This window comes from Pelodiscus sinensis, chromosome 13, assembly GCF_052426305.1.
Source record: "Pelodiscus sinensis isolate ZL-2025 chromosome 13, ASM5242630v1, whole genome shotgun sequence".
NCBI lineage: Eukaryota > Metazoa > Chordata > Testudines > Trionychidae > Pelodiscus > Pelodiscus sinensis.
In genome coordinates, this window is record NC_143064.1 from 48,666,403 (window position 1) to 48,683,109 (window position 16,707).

Below are 16,707 nucleotides of genomic sequence, written 5' to 3' on the forward strand. Positions count from 1 at the left end.
CAAAACTGCTGAGTTTTGCTGACGTTATGTCGACAGAACTCAAAGGCAGTGTGGAAGCAGGTATAGTTTTGTCGACAAAAGTCCACTTTTGTCGACAAACCCCTGTAGTCTAGACACACCCTGGGGGAGGGGAGGAGCGAGGGCGCACCGCGCTTGGAGGAGGCGGAGCCAGGAGGTGAGCACTGGGAAGTTGGCACCTGTCGTTGCAGCCCTGGAGTCAGCGCCTGAGCCAGGAGCCGCAGATGAGCTTCAGAAGAGCCACCGGCCGGCCACCCTGGAGCCGTTTGAATCGGAGCGAATCCACGATGATCAGAGCAGCCGGTTTCTAATGTTCCTACCGCTAATGCGATTCCTTGAGACGCGGTCACCCGCACGCCCCTGACAACGGCCCCGCCCCCGCCCCGCGTAAGCCCCTTGGGTGGTGGGGTATTTGTCACCCCTCCCCCGTACCAACGGGGGTATTTAGCAACAGGCAGTTCTCCTGGGGGGAGGCTCCACACCCAGGGGGGGGGGTTCCCACGGAGACGTCCCCCTGTGACGGCGCGTTGGGGGTCCCCCGTCTCCTGCACCCCAAAATGACACAAACAGACTCCACCAGCCAGTGGAATTGAGGGTGGTTTATTGCTCCTCCAGCACAGCGCAGCACAGATGGAATCTGGTTCCAGGAACTGGGGCTAAGAGGCCTCAGTGCCCCCCTTGAGATAGGGGAGTCCTAGCCCCCTTCCCAGCTCCTTCTCCCCTGCCTTCCAGCCAGGAACTAACTCTACCTCTCTGTGACCGACCGGGCCGTGTCTGGGCACAGCTGAGGGCGTCCGCTCAGGGCGAATTGCTCGAATCCGGGGCTTCTTACAGCCCCCGACTGGTGACCTTTCCACACAGGCCACAAACCAGTCCCACAGAGCGCTTCAGCAACCTGCCTGAAGCCTCCCGAGCAAAACCCCTCCGACACCCCAGCAATATCCGTGCCCCAGATGGCCCCGGGCCTATACACAGGTGGGGGGTCCTAGCACCCAATCCCACCTACCCCGAACAAGTTCTGTCCGGTTCCAAGAAACCAGCCACAGATCCCAGGTCAATTTACCCTCTGGACCTTACCACAAATCACGCTGGGCCAATCCTTTAGAATCTAAATCTAAAGGTTTATTATCACAAGAAAGAAAAGCCTGAGAGTAAGGTTATTAAAGTACCGTATGTTACATGCACCGAATCTCCCAGTTCTCGATGCAGGCTCTAGCAGAGATGTTGCAGCTGCTGGTTTAAAAGTTCTTATTGCACATCCTACGATCAGGATGGGTTCACAGGTCTTCCGGGCTCTTCAATCCCTGCAGTGCTGCCTCTGGGATGAAGTGCTGAGCTGAGAACAAAATGGCATCGACCACATGGCCTCTTTATACTCCTTCCTGGCCTCTTCTGGTCTCAGCCGGTCACCTGGTCCTCAGCCTCTCTCTGCTGGCCTCTCCTAGGTCTCCGTCCTCCTGCTTTAGGTGTGTCTTTGGGCCATCAAGGGCCATTGTTCCACAGGGCTTCACTACTCAGCCTGTCCATAGCAATGCTCAACCACATTCAGAGAAATATTCAGCTTCCACACAGGTTACAGATCTACACACACAGACATTATACACTCACATAAACAGTGTACACAGGATCAGAAAACAACAAGCTCCCATTCAATACCCCCCATGGCTCCCTTTCATACCAATTTCTGGGGCCAACACCCCCACCTAGGGGTGCAGCAGCGATCTGGCTGCTTCCCTCCAATTCCATACTGTGACACTCTCCCAGCCCTGCCCCCAGCCAGGGCAGCATTCCACCTCCCTTTGTTTCTCCCCATGGGGGGTGGCTGGTTCAACCGGTATGGTACCTCTGCCTAGTGAGGTTTTCCCTGCTGGGTCTTGCTCCAGACAGCAGGGGTCACCACAGCCCAGCAAGCACCCCCACTACGTCACAGTTCTCCCCCCTCCGAGAGCGAACTGAGCAGGGTCACTCCGCTTGTGACCTGGGGAAGTTCGGGCCCCTCGCTACGGGACAGCGCGTCGGCGATGATGTTGGCGCTCCCCTTGACGTGGATCACTTCCATGTCGTAGTCCTGCAGGAGCAGGCTCCACCGCAGCAGCTTGGCGTTCGTCCCTTTCATCTGGTGTAGCCAGGTCAGGGGGCAGTGGTCGGTGAACACCGTGAAACGCCGGCCAAACAGGTACGGCTGCAGCTTTTGCAGGGCCCACACCATGGCCAGGCATTCCCTCTCTACGGTCGCGTAGCTCCGCTCCCGGGGCAGCAGCTTCCTGCTCAGGTACACGATGGGGTGACGTTCCCCTTTCTCGTCCGCCTGCATCAGCACCGCACCCAGCCCGGTGTCCGAGGCGTCCGTAAACACGATAAAGGGCTTGTCGAAGTCTGGGTTTACCAACACTGGGGCCTTGGCCAGGGCTCCCTTCAGTGCACAGAGAGCCCTCTGGTACTGCTCCGTCCAGACCACCCTGTCGGGCCTCCCCTTCCTGCACAGCTCTGTGATCGGGGCAGCGATGGAGCTGAAGTTGGGCACAAACCTCCGGTAGTACCCCGCCATCCCAATGAAAGCCTGGACCTGCTTCTTGGTCTGGGGCACAGGCCAGTCCCGGATGGCCTCCACTTTGGCCGGCTCTGGCTTCAAGCAGCCGCTCCCCACCTTATGGCCCAGGTAGGACACTTCGGCCATTCCAACCTTGCACTTCCCAGCCTTTACGGTCAGCCCAGCCTCCCTCAGCCGATCCAGTACCTGGCTGACCTGGGCCACGTGGTCCTCCCAGGACTGGCTGAAGACGCAGATGTCATCGATGTACGCTAGGGCACAGTTCTCCATTCCCCGCAGCAGCTGGTCCACCAGGCGCTGGAAGGTGGCCGGCGCCCCTTTGAGGCCAAAGGGTAGGACCAGGAACTCATAGAGCCCCAGCGGCGTGATGAAAGCCGATTTCAGTCTGGCCTCCTGGTCTAGCGGCACCTGCCAGTAGCCCTTGGTTAGGTCCAGGGTGGTGAGATAGCGAGCTCCCCCCAGCTTGTCCAGGAGCTCGTCGGGCCTTGGCATCGGGTAGGCGTCAGACACCGTGATGGCGTTGAGCTTCCGGTAGTCCACGCAGAACCGGATCGACCCGTCCTTCTTGGGAACCAGCACCACGGGAGAGGCCCAGGGGCTGGAGGATGGCTGGATCACCCCCAGGGCCAACATGTCCTGGACCTCTCTCTCCAGGTCCTGGGCTGTTTTCCCTGTGACCCTGAATGGGGAGCAGCGCACCGGGGGGTGAGTGCCCGTCTGCACCTGGTGGACAGCCAGGCTGGTGAGACCAGGCTTGTCGGAGAACAGCTGCTGGTGGGAGCGCAGCACCTCCTGGATCTCGGCCTGCTGGGCCGGGGTGAGCTGGTCCGAGAGGGAAATTGACTCCAGCGAAGAGTCCTCTCCGGTCCCAGGGAACAGGCCCACCAGGGGATCCTCCCCCTGCTCCTCCCAGGGCTTACACACGGCCAGCACCAAGTTCTCCCTGTCCCAGTACGGCTTCATCATGTTAACATGATATACCCGCTGGCCGCGCGTCCGGCCCGTCAGCTCCACCACGTAGTTCACCTCGTTCAGCTGCTTAACCACCTTGAAGGGGCCGTCCCAGGCGGCTTGCAGCTTGTTCTTCCGCACGGGGATCAGGACCATCACCTGGTCCCCGGTAGCGTAGGCGCGGGCCCGTGCATTGCGGTCGTACCAGACCTTCTGCTTCCTCTGGGCCCTGCTCAGGTTCTCTCTGGCCAGGCCCATGAGCTCGGCAAGTCTTTCCCGGAACGTCAGAACGTATTCCACGACCCGCTCACCCTCCGGGGAGACCTTCTGTGATGGCGCGTTGGGGGTCCCCTGTCTCCTGCACCCCGAAATGGCACAAACAGACTCCACCAGCCAGTGGAATTGAGGGTGGTTTATTGCTCCTCCAGGATACAGCACAGCACAGATGTAATCTGGTTACAGGAACTGGGGCTAAGAGGCCTCAGTGCTCCCCTTGAGATAGGGGAGTCCCAGCCCCCCTCCCCAGCTCCTTCTCCCCTGCTTTCCAGACAGGAACTAACTCTACTTCTCCCAGCCCTGCCCACAGCCAGGGCAGCATCCACCTCCCTTTGTTTCTCCCCATGGGGGGGTTGGCTGGTTCAACTGGTATGGAGTCACCTTTGCATAATAAGGTTTTCCCTGCTGGGTCTTGCTCCAGACAGCAGAGGTCACCACAGCCCAGCAAGTCCCCCCACTACGTCACACCCCCCGCCCCCCGAAGGTTTTTAATATTCCTTCCTGGTGCGGGGCCTTTCCCGCCTGCTCCCTCTAGCAACAGGAGCCCACAGGCCCCGGCGCCCTGGGGGGGTTTCACCCTCCTGCCTCGAGGAGATGGGGCTGGCTTTGCCAGGCCAGCCGCAGGCCCCAGCGCTTTGGACCAGCAGGCCTCCCCCACTGCCCCAGAGCAACGTTCTCAAGAGGCTCGGGCCCCACGTCCCTCCCCACTGACGGGCGGGCAGCTTGGGGTAATGGGTGCAGACCCAGGGCCATCGCCAAGGCTTCCCTGGCAGAGGGGGAGAGCCTCCCCCTGCCATCTGGCCCCGTTCAGCTGTAGGCACACAGCTCCCAGCCCCTCCCCAATGAGCCCTGTCTCTTCCCCTTGTGGAAGCGCCTGTGAGCAGCCTGAATTCCAGTGCTGGGACAGATCACGGCGCTGCTCTAAGCAGACTGCTCGCCAAAGCCCGCTCCGGGGGCCAGGGGCAAGATCTGCAATAGGGAACGGCTGTCGCTTCCCTGCCAAGGTTTACTCAGCAGCGCTAAAGGACCCAAAGCAAAGGGAAAGGGAATGGGAGTTTTCTATCCTGGCAACTAAGTCTCCAGAACAAACACTCTTAGCAGCTGCTAAGGAATCTCGAGATGTTAAATCCCAGATGGGGGAAATGACCCTAAAACTAGAGACTCAGAGGGCACGTCTACACTACGGAGATCGACCCCCCCCCGGAGGTCAAGCCTCTAGCATCTGATTCAGTGGGTCTAGTGTAGACCCCCTCACCCACCGGCGCCCGGCCCCTTGTTCTGCGCGGCGTAAGGGAAGCCGATGGGCACGTGTGCTCCTGTAGGCCCCGCGGCGGCTCAGCCTCAGGCAAGCCGAATCCAGCTGTGCATTTTGAGGTACCATAAGCCAACCTGCCTGGTCTAGTGTAGCCCAGGCCACAGGGACTAGGGCTGGGAGAGACCCAACCAGGTCATCTAGTGGAAATAAAGGAAATCGCCGGGGCAGAGCTGTCAGGCCAGGCCTTGGCAAAGCTCTAAGAATAAAGATTTCACCACTTCCTCAGGCAGCCCTTCCAGTGCCCCCCACCCCCGGCAAAGGGGGACAGGACAGCTGGCAAATCCCTTCCCTTAGCCTAGGGCTGAGTAAGGACGGCCACTGGCTGACACTACAGGGGCAATTCCCCTCCCTGCATGTTGGTGTCTCCCCCCACAGGGCTGGTTGCAGACCCCTATGGCTGGGCGAGCCCCTGAGGCTCGAGCCCCTGGGTCCGGACCGGGAAGTGCAGCCCGAGCTTGTGGAACCACCAGCAGGCAGATCTGAACTGGGCCCTCTGGAGCACAGCACAGGGCCCGCCCCCACCGGGGGTGGATTTTGCCTGGGGCCGTTTGAAGGGCCGCTGCTGCCAGGAGGCCCCCAGCCGTCCAGCGCCGGGTGCTCACACGCCAGCCGGGCCGCTCCTCTGCAGCGCAGGAGAGCGAAGGGCGGAAACCTGAAACCCAGGGGAGGTGCCAGCTCCTGCCCTCGGCCCCTGCCCCAGAACAGCGCCCGGTGCCGCGTTCACACCGAGCAGAGGGCGGAGGCAGCGGGTGCGCCCCGGCTGAGCAGCGGCTGAAGCCGGCGGGAGCGAGTCAAAGCGCCGCGGGGCCGCAGCAAGGAGGGGTCAGGTCCGTCCAGGGTCACGCAGCATGACAGGTAACCCGGCTCCCCGCCGGCTCCCCGCCCGCCCCGTCCAGTCCCGCCCCGCCCGCCCCGGCCAGGCACTAACTCGGCTTGTCTCCTGACTAGATGGCGGAGGGTCCGCGCGGCCCGGCAGGCTGGCCAGAGTCGGACAATGGTACGTGGGGAGCGGGCGGGGCTGCCGGCGTCGGAGCGACTCCGATTTGCGGCTCTTTCATTCTAGCCGGGGAGTTCGAGGGACACGCGCCTGCCTCTCCGCGCGGGGCGCCCGCCCATGGCCCACGGGCCGCCCACGGGCCGCTCGCGCAGGGACCGGCTCCAGCGCCGGCCGGGGACACGGGGCCAGACCGGCCCCCTGAGCCCTCGCTCGTGCGCCCCGGCGTGGCCCGGCTCGGAGGGGCTGGTCCCAGCTGGATCGGGGCAGGCTCCCGCTCAGGCTGGCATGGAGGGCTCCTCCGGGCTAACCCGCAGCCCCCCCGCCCCCCGCAGTGTTTACGGGCTGGGCTGGGCTGGGGCAGCCTCAGTGCCAGGGACCAGGGCAAGCCCCGCGCAGGGCTACAGCTCATGCCTTGACTTTGAGTGTCACCAGGCTGGCCTCCGGACCCCCCTCTCGGCCAGAGGTTGCTTTGCCTCGCCTCAGTTTCCCCCTTCACCCGACTCCCTCCAATTCCCAAACCCTCTGTCCTGCCCCAGCCCTCCTCAGGTTCTGTGCTAGTCAGTTAACAAACATTTCAAATACAGTTTCCAATGTTTCTATTCTCTGCCTCCCCCCTGCAGCCCGCTCCCCGCTCCCTGCAACCTGCCCGCTCCTCGCAACCTGCCCGCTCCCTGCAACTTGCCCGCTCCCCGCTCCTCACAGTCTTCCCGCTCCCGCTCCCACTCCCTGCAACCTGCCCGCTCCCGCTCCCTGCAGCCTGCCCGCTCCTCGCAACCTGCCCGCTCCTGCTCCCTGCAGCCTGCCCGCTCCCCGCTCCTCGCAGCCTTCCCGCTCCCACTCCTGCTCCCTGCAACCTGCCCGCTCCTCGCAACCTGCCCGCTCCCCGCAGCCTTCCCGCTCCCGCTCCCGCTCCCTGCAGCCTGCCCGCTCCTCGCAACCTGCCCGCTCCTGCTCCCTGCAGCCTGCCCGCTCCCCGCTCCCCGCAGCCTTCCCGCTCCCGCTCCCTGCAGCCTGCCCGCTCCTCGCAACCTGCCCGCTCCTGCTCCCTGCAGCCTGCCCGCTCCCCGCTCCTCGCAGCCTTCCCGCTCCCGCTCCCCGTAACCTGCCCGCTCCCCGCTCCTCGCAGCCTTCCCGCTCCCGCTCCTGCTCCCTGCAACCTGCCCGCTCCCCGCTCCTCGCAGCCTTCCCGCTCCCACTCCTGCTCCCTGCAACCTGCCCGCTCCTCGCAACCTGCCCGCTCCCCGCAGCCTTCCCGCTCCCGCTCCCGCTCCCTGCAGCCTGCCCGCTCCTCGCAACCTGCCCGCTCCTGCTCCCTGCAGCCTGCCCGCTCCCCGCTCCCCGCAGCCTTCCCGCTCCCGCTCCCTGCAGCCTGCCCGCTCCTCGCAACCTGCCCGCTCCTGCTCCCTGCAGCCTGCCCGCTCCCCGCTCCTCGCAGCCTTCCCGCTCCCGCTCCCCGTAACCTGCCCGCTCCCCGCTCCTCGCAGCCTTCCCGCTCCCGCTCCTGCTCCCTGCAACCTGCCCGCTCCCCGCTCCTCGCAGCCTTCCCGCTCCCGCTCCCGCTCCCCGCAACCTGCCCGCTCCCCGCTCCTCGCAGCCTTCCCGCTCCCACTCCTGCTCCCTGCAACCTGCCCGCTCCCCGCTCCTCGCAGCCTTCCCGCTCCCACTCCTGCTCCCTGCAACCTGCCCGCTCCCCGCTCCTCGCAGCCTTCCCGCTCCCACTCCTGCTCCCTGCAACCTGCCCGCTCCCCGCTCCTCGCAGCCTTCCCGCTCCCACTCCTGCTCCCTGCAACCTGCCCGCTCCCCGCTCCTCGCAGCCTTCCCGCTCCCACTCCTGCTCCCTGCAACCTGCCCGCTCCCCGCTCCTCGCAGCCTTCCCGCTCCCACTCCTGCTCCCTGCAACCTGCCCGCTCCCCGCTCCTCGCAGCCTTCCCGCTCCCGCTCCCTGCAACCTGCCTGCTCCCCGCTCCCTGCAACCTGCCCGCTCCCCGCTCCTCACAGCCTTCCCGCTCCCGCTCCCCACAACCTGCCCGCTCCCCGCTCCCCGCAGCCTTCCCGCTCCGCTCCCGCTCCCTGCAGCCTGCCCGCTCCCCGCTCCCCGCAGCCTTCCCGCTCCGCTCCCCGCTCCCCGCAACCTGCCCGCTCCCCGCTCCCCGCAACCTGCCCGCTCCCCGCTCCTCGCAGTCTTCCCGCTCCCTGCAACCTGCCCGCTCCCCGCTCCCCGCAGCCTTCCCGCTCCCGCTCCCTGCAACCTGCCCGCTCCCCGCAGTCTTCCCGCTCCCGCTCCCTGCAACCTGCCCGCTCCCCGCTCCTCGCAGTCTTCCCGCTCCCTGCAACCTGCCCGCTCCCGCTCCCTGCAGCCTGCCCGCTCCCGCTCCCTGCAGCCTGCCCGCTCCCACTCCCTGCAACCTGCCCGCTCCCCGCTCCCCACAGTCTTCCCACTCCTGCTCCCACTCCCTGCAGCCTGCCCGCTCCCGCTCCCACTCCCTGCAGCCTGTCTGCTCCCTCTCCCGCTCCCCACAACCTGCCCACTCCGGCTCCCTGCAGCCTGCCCGCTCCTCACAACCTGCCCACTCTGGCTCCCCGCAGCCTGCCCACTCCCGCTCCCCACAACCTGCCCACTCCGGCTCCCTGCAACCTGCCCACTCCCGCTCCCTGCAGCCTGCCCACTCCCACTCCCCATAACCTGCCTGCTCCTGCTCCCCACAGCCCTCCCACTCCCGGCTTCCTACCTGCTCCCAGCTGCCCTGCCACTACCCACAGCTTGCCTTCTCCCAGCCAACTCCCGTCCCCTGCAGGATTCTGCCATTATTACAAGGAGTGGAGTGGGCCCGCTCCCGTGTGCCTCTATATTAGCCAGGCCTGGCTGCTGCCACCCTGCAAGCCAGGCTGTTAAATGAGACTGAAATCTCGCAAGGGTGAGAAAATGGGAGCTCAGCTGCTCCCCAGAGATTCTGGCCACAGCTGAACCCACAAGCCCCTCCCACATGTGTACCTGAGGCCATCCCGGCAGGTTGCAGAGTCAGGGAGGTGACACTGACCTGTCCCCATTGGCGGACTGTGTGGCTACCCCCAGCCGTGACAACACCTGTCAATTGCAGGCTCCGGCAGAGGCTGGGCTACGTCAGTGTGACAGCCGGCCATGACGAGTACATGAAGGACCGGGAGCAGAGGTGAGAGCTGGGAGGACTGTGATCGGGAATGATGAGGGGGCTATGGCCCTGCTACAGCAATGCATTGCTCCTAGGGAACAGGGGGCTCTTCCCACTGGCTTGGGCACTGCACAGAGCACAGACCGAGCTCAGCTTCTGCTGCAGGCCCATGGGCTTCTGGGTAACAGCAGGGCAGCCTTCCGTGGCAGCAGCCAGGTGCCCTGGCACAGCAGGAGCCCAGCAGACTCTGCAGAACCCAGCTCATGCCCAACAGCAGGGCAGAGCCAGGGCAAGTCTCACCCCTGGGCATGCTGTGTTCAGGAGCTGCACCCGGTGCTCAGAGGCCTCCATGCAGGGCCCGGCCCCAGAACGGCTGTCTGCCTCTGTCTCGCTCCCGCCAGTTACCCATGGGCGTGACAGCTGAGCCCGCTGCTGGAGCCTGGGGTATGCCCCGGAGATCAGTGCTGAGGGGAGTTAGCGCCCGTCAGTCCCACTGCAGGAAGCATCAGAGACTCCGGCGCCGCAGCCAGCCCTCTGGGCAGTAGCCCTGGCACCCAGTGCTGATGGATGTTCCCAGTGTCCCCTGGGCTGTGGGGCTCGGTTCGTCTGGACAAGGCCAGACTGTGGTAGCAGTGACGAGATGCTAGCGTCCACCAGCATTTAACCAGCATGTTAGCTGGACTTACCCTGACCAGGTGGCTAAACCGCCTCTGCCTGGTCTTTCCTAGGGCTCCTGCCATTGCTGCCTTGGGGAGGCAGGACGGATCCTAGCGATGGGGACACCCTGGAGTTGTGCCAGTGACCTTGGGGCGGGATTGCACTGCTAAGGTTGCTGCAGAAGGTTCACTGACTGCAGTCTCTGTCCCCCATTGCAGGAAACAGAACCGAACCACGAGAAAGGAACCATCCATCTCAAGGGGGGCTGAGGCATCCTAGGATTACATCTGTGCTGTGCTGTACCCTGGAGAAGCAATAAACTACCTCTATTCTACTGGCTGGTGGAGTCTGTCCGTGCCACTACGGGGGTGCAGGAGACGGGGGACCCCGACGCGCCGTTACACTGGGGAAGAGAGAAAGCAGCACAAGGAAACGAGACAAGAGAAGGGACTTTTGGAAGCGGCAGAGGGGAGGCCCAAAAGAGAAATTCAGGGTGGCATAGGGGTGAAGCACACGGGGTGTGGAACCGAGGGCAGGAGAGGGAGCCACTGGGGAAGGGAACCCAGGGGCCATGCTCACAGGCAGGGTACAGCCGGCGCGGAGTGGGACGCGGGGCAGTGATTTGCCAATGGAACGGAGCTAACGAAGCGATTCTCGTTTTCCTTGCCCTGAGCCGCAGGAGCCATTTGCCGTGAGCGTTTAGGCAGCGTGTGTCGGGGGGGGGCTGCCGCTGCTCCACACGTATCGCCCTGAGAGCCTGGCGCACGAGGCACCCGCACGGGTGGGGAGGCGTTAAAGCTGCAGGGCAGGCTGGGGGCTGCCATTCCCGAGCTGTGAGCTGCTGGCTTTGTGGATGTCAGGTGGGACGTTGGCTGCATCAGCCCAGTGAGTCCCATAATGACTGAGAGAACACGAAGCAGGGACCGGCGGCTGCCCCGGCTGCCATCGCAGGAAGCCCAGCCTGCTGCGCTGGGGAGCAGCGTGACGACGGGCTTGGGAGAGGCCGTGGCCCATGGGCACGTGGCTCCTGGGGCTGAGCGGAGCCTCGTTAGCCAGCCACGGTCTGGGCGGCGCTTTCTCTGGCACCCGCCGCTGGCTGCTGGTGGCGAGGGAGACACAGCCCAGTGTGGAGCTGGGGGCCTGAGCCCGCGGGGCCAGAAGGGAGATGGGAAAGGAGCCTTAACAGCCACGGCATTGGAAGGACGTGGCGAGCCCGGGGCTGTCCCAGACTCCCAGCAGCCGGAACAGAACTGCTGAGGTGCCGCTGACGCCTTGCTGGTCCAGCACTGCCGTGCAGGGGGCGCAGTCTGCCAAGCGGCTGCCCAGCCACCTCCGCCGCACCCCGTGAGCCAGGCGAGCATGTAGAGTAAAGGGGACTCCCCGGGAGCAGCCGGTTGTGCGAAGCGGCTCCGAGGGGCCTGCCCCAGAGCCAGAGGAGAGGCACCGCTGGCCGTGCGCTGGGCATGCTGCCCTGGCTGTACACACGTCAGCTGGGGTGGAGCTGCCCTCGGGGAAGGGCCCTGGTGGGTGAGAAACAGCCCCATAAGCATTCCTGGCCTGGGCCGTGGGGGCGCCCGGCCCTCTCCTGGAGCCAATAGCCCGAGGGGGAGGCGGCTGACGCCAGCCAGGGCTCCGCAGGCTGGGGCCCTAGTGACGCTGCAGATGGGCAGAGCCGCTGAGACCCAGCCCTGCACCGAGGCAGGGACTGGCAACGGCTGGTAGGTCTCATGGCTCGTGGGCTCCTGGAGCAGAGCCCCGACCAGGCAGGAGCCAAAGCAGAACGGACCAGAACTAACCCACCGCCCGCTGGACAGTCCCTGGGAGAACAAGGCCCCTGCTGCCGCCCTGGGAGCTGTCGGCCAAACCAGCCCAGCTGCGCTCAGGAGGTCCAGAGCAAGCGGTGGCCCCCTTCCTGGGCTCTGTGGGGCTGGGCCCAGACATGGCTAGCCCCTCAGGGCTCAGCAGTGAGATGGCTGCACCAATTCTAGGGCAAACCGCAGCCCTCCCCCTCGAGGCGGGTGTGAGCCAAATGGCCCCCAAGCCACCTTGTCCAGAGGCGCCTCACGGCTGGGGAGGGACCTGTGCACGCGGCCATGGGGGCAGTGCGAGGACAGCAGCTGGGCAGTGCTACTGAGCAGCAAATTGGAGGAGAAATTGACTCTGTCCATCCTCCGCACACACACGCACCCCCCCCACCTCGCCAGGAGTTCCTGAACACTTGACAGCTCTAGCTTTATGGCCGGCAATTTAGCAAGTAGTTCTCGCTGACAGGCACGTTGCAGCCGCCTTCCTTCGGGATGACAAAGGTTAACTCACTTAAGAAACAAAGTCTGAGTTTTAGTGTCAATTTAAAGGGCTGGTCCTTGCCAGCTGAGCCCTGAAACAGCTGTGTAAGGCCGTGGCTCGGGCAGAGTCTGGTGGTGGGTGCGGTAATAAAGCAATTCCCCCGTGGCTCTGTGACGCTTTGCAGCCGTGCCTTCGGATGCCGAAGGTTACCTCAGTTTCAGTGTCGATTTAAAGGGCTGGTCCTCGCCAGCTGAGCCCTGAAACAGCTGGCGCACACAGGTGTCTCAGGCAGCTCTGGCTGCCAGGTTCCTGCTGCTGTTCCGCCCAAGGCCAGGCCAGCGGAGCGGCCCCGAGTCAGCCCTGTTCGGCACGTGCTTGCGTCCCGCTCAGGTGGAGGTGGAGGAGCCGTGCTCAGGAGAGGGGATGGACTGGCTGCGCCTGACGTGATTTGGTGTTTCCTGATACGTGCCCCCCAAATGCCACTTGTGTGAGGACGAACGCTGTCAGGGACTTTTCCAAACAGCAAAGCAATGCCATTCTCTCCTGACACGGGCATCGCACCCGGTGGCTGCTATCGATACCTCCTGTAGACATTCCTCCCTCAGCTGAGCCCAAGTAAACAGACCAACGCGCCTCCTTTATCAACAAGAAAGCGAAACCGTCCCCACCTCACCTGCAGAATTGGCTCTTATCAGCTTAGCAAGTCGCACAGTTCATGGTCTCAGACGCACAGTCCGTCCTTGTGCAAGACTAAAAAACTGAACCCTGGGTAGACCCCTGCACCCAGAACGCAGTGAACGCGCACGCACTGCCCTGCGAGTGCCACTTGTACCGCGCCGCTGGTGGGAGTCTGGCGGCACTAGCAGCCTTGCCGGGATCCCTGAGCGCCACTGGTGGGAGTCTGGCGGCACTAGCAGCCTTGCCGGGATCCCTGAGCGCCACTGGGAGCCCGGCTCTGGCTACACTGCAAAGCACTGACGTGAACATGTGTAAAACCAGGGGACCCTCCTCCCCCCCGAGAACCAGGCTACTCCTGAGCTAAGATCACACGAAGGGAACCGCCTCGTAGCAACGGGGCAGCGCTGCTCTGCTACTGTCATCGGCAAGCGGTGTGAGCAGGGCTGTGGTGGGCGGGGGCGGAGGGGGTGGAGTGGAGGAGAGGAGGGCCATGAGGGGAAAGTGATCAGGAATAGTCAGCATGGATCCACCAAGGGCAAGTCCTGCCTGACCAATCTGATTAGCTTCTATGATGAGGTAACTGGCTCTGTGGACGTGGGAAAGTCAGTGGATGTGATAGACCTTGACTTTAGCAAGGCTTTTGATACGGTCTCCCACAATATTCTTGCCAGCAAGTTAAGGGAATGTGGATTGGATAAATGGACGGTAAGATGGATAGAAAGAGGCTAGAAGGCCGGGCCCAGCGGGTAGTGATCAATGGCTCGATGTCAGGTTGGCGGTCGGTTTCTAGCGGAGTGCCCCAAGGATCGGTTCTTGGGCCGGTTTTGTTCAATATCTTTATGAATGACCTGGCTGAGGGGATGGATTGCACCCTCAGCAAGTTTGCGGCTGACACTAAGCTGGGGGGAGAGGTAGATACGCTGGAGGGCAGGGATAGGGTCTAGAGTGACCAGGACAGATTAGAGGTTTGGGCCAAAAGAAATCTGATGAGGTTCAACAAGGACAAGTGCAGAGTCCTGCCCTTGGGAGGGAAGGATCCCAAGTATTGGTACAGGCTGGGGACTGACTGGCTAAGTAGCAGTTCTGCAGAAAAGGCCCTGGGGGTTACAGTGGATGAGAAGCTGGATATGAGTCAACAGGCGCCCTTGTAGCCAAGAAGGCGAATGGAATATTCGGGTGCATTAAGAGGAGCATTGCCAGCAGATCCAGAGGTGTCATCATTCCCCTTTATTCGGCTCTGGCGAGGCCACATCTGGAGTATTGTGTCCAGTTCTGGGCCCCCCACTACAGAAAGGACGTGGACGCATTGGCGAGAGTTCATAAGATAAGAAAACAATGAGAGGCTGTGACAGCGCGTCGGGGACCCCCCACCCTGCACCCCTGTAGCAGCGAGAGGAGACTCCGCCAGCCGGTAGAACAGGGGGGTTACTGCTTCTCCGGGTACAGCCCAGCACAGGTGTGACGTGGTTACAGGAGTCAGGGCCAGGCAGCCTCAGCCCCCTTGGGGTGGGTCCACAGGCCCCGACTCCTCAGTACTCAGCTCAGTCTCCTCCCTTCATGTTTTCCCAGTCAAAAACAGCCCCCTCCCCAAGCCACACCCTCCCTTTCACACCCCTTCCCTGGACAGGTGAGAACCGGTTGGTCCATGGATTACGTGGCCTGAGGGTCCTCGGGGACCCCCCGCTGGGCAGAGCTACAGACGCAGGCCAGCAGGGGTCACCCACAGCCCAAGCACAGTGCCCAGAGAATGGCCGAATGGACAGCACCCCCACTCCATCAGATCCCCCCCCCTCGAGAGCAAACCAAGCAGAGCCACTCCTCTTGTAGCCTGGGGAAGTTCAGGCCCCCGCCAGGCACCCCAGCAGCTGTGACACTGGCGCCCCTTTGCTCGGGCCTGCCACGGCGCGGCCCTGCGGGAGTCGGCTCCGCCCTGTTCGGCTGCTGCGCGGCTTTGAGGGGCCAGCTCAGGCCCACTCCTCTGCGGCCGCACGAGCCCTTCCACGTGCCTTGGGGGGGGAGTCTCCATCCCTAGAGGAGTTTCAGTCTCGGCTTGACACAGCCCTGGCCGGGTCGGTTTAGTTGGGTTGGTCCTGCCTAGGGCAGGGGGCTGGACTTGATGACTCCTGAGGTCTCCTCCAGCCCTGTGGTTCTATGAGGGTGGGGTGGGTGGGAGTCCCCCGGGGGGGGGTGGATCAGAGGGGGCCACGGGGAGCGGGGGGGTCTCATGGGGTGGGCGGGATGGAGGACGACGTGACGAGGGATCACCCCGGGGGGGTGGAGCAGAGGGGGCCACGGGGAGCGGGGGGTCTCATGGGGTGGGCGGGATGGAGGACGACGTGACGAGGGATCACCCTGGGGGGGTGGAGCAGAGGGGGCCACGGGGAGCGGGGGGGTCTCATGGGGTGGGCGGGATGGAGGACGACGTGACGAGGGATCACCCCGGGGGGGTGGAGCAGAGGGGGCCACGGGGAGCGGGGGGTCTCATGGGGTGGGCGGGATGGAGGACGACGTGACGAGGGATCACCCTGGGGGGTGGAGCAGAGGGGGCCACGGGGAGCGGGGGGTCTCATGGGGTGGGCGGGATGGAGGACGACGTGATGAGGGATCACCCTGGGGGGGTGGAGCAGAGGGGGCCACGGGGAGCGGGGGGGGTCTCATGGGGTGGGCGGGATGGAGGACGACGTGACGAGGGATCACCCCGGGGGGGTGGAGCAGAGGGGGGCCACGGGGAGCGGGGGGGTCTCATGGGGTGGGCGGGATGGAGGACGACGTGACGAGGGATCACCCCGGGGGGGGTGGATCAGAGGGGGGCCACGGGGAGCGGGGGGGGTCTCATGGGGTGGGCGGGATGGAGGACGACGTGACGAGGGATCACCCCGGGGGGGTGGAGCAGAGGGGGGCCACGGGGAGCGGGGGGGTCTCATGGGGTGGGCGGGATGGAGGACGACGTGACGAGGGATCACCCCAGGGGGGTGGAGCAGAGGGGGCCACGGGGAGCGGGGGGGTCTCATGGGGTGGGCGGGATGGAGGACGACGTGACGAGGGATCACCCTGGGGGGGTGGAGCAGAGGGGGCCACGGGGAGCGGGGGGGTCTCATGGGGTGGGCGGGATGGAGGACGACGTGACGAGGGATCACCCTGGGGGGGTGGAGCAGAGGGGGCCACGGGGAGCGGGGGGGTCTCATGGGGTGGGCGGGATGGAGGACGATGTGACGAGGGATCACCCGGGGGGGTGGAGCAGAGGGGGCCACGGGGAGCGGGGGGGTCTCATGGGGTGGGCGGGATGGAGGACGACGTGACGAGGGATCACCCGGGCGGGTGGAGCAGAGGGGGCCACGGGGAGCAGGGGGGTCTCATGGGGTGGGCGGGATGGAGGACAACATGACGAGGGATCACCCTGGGGGGTGGAGCAGAGGGGGCCACGGGGAGCGGGGGGGTCTCATGGGGTGGGCGGGATGGAGGACGATGTGACGAGGGATCACCCGGGGGGGTGGAGCAGAGGGGGCCACGGGGAGCGGGGGGGTCTCATGGGGTGGGCGGGATGGAGGACGACGTGACGAGGGATCACCCGGGCGGGTGGAGCAGAGGGGGCCACGGGGAGCAGGGGGGTCTCATGGGGTGGGCGGGATGGAGGACAACATGACGAGGGATCACCCTGGGGGGGTGGAGCAGAGGGGGCCACGGGGAGCGGGGGGGTCTCATGGGGTGGGCGGGATGGAGGACGACGTGACGAGGGATCATTGGGTGGCGGCAGTGGTGGGGCTTCGGGAGGGACGGAGCAGGCAGGGGACGAGGCAGAGAGCAGACATGGCCACCGTCCCGGCACCTG

The 16,707-nt window shown here is 64.6% G+C and overlaps 1 long non-coding RNA gene across 1 annotated transcript; it reads left to right on the forward strand.

Annotated features, from left to right (window-relative positions):
* The first annotated feature begins 5,676 nt into the window (after positions 1 to 5,676).
* On the forward strand, positions 5,677 to 10,248 carry LOC149523674 (uncharacterized). The gene is made up of 4 exons (XR_016350594.1): positions 5,677 to 5,966; positions 6,060 to 6,108; positions 9,207 to 9,278; positions 10,133 to 10,248. It is a non-coding gene; the product is annotated as an uncharacterized LOC149523674 (long non-coding RNA).
* The last annotated feature ends 6,459 nt before the right edge of the window (positions 10,249 to 16,707 follow it).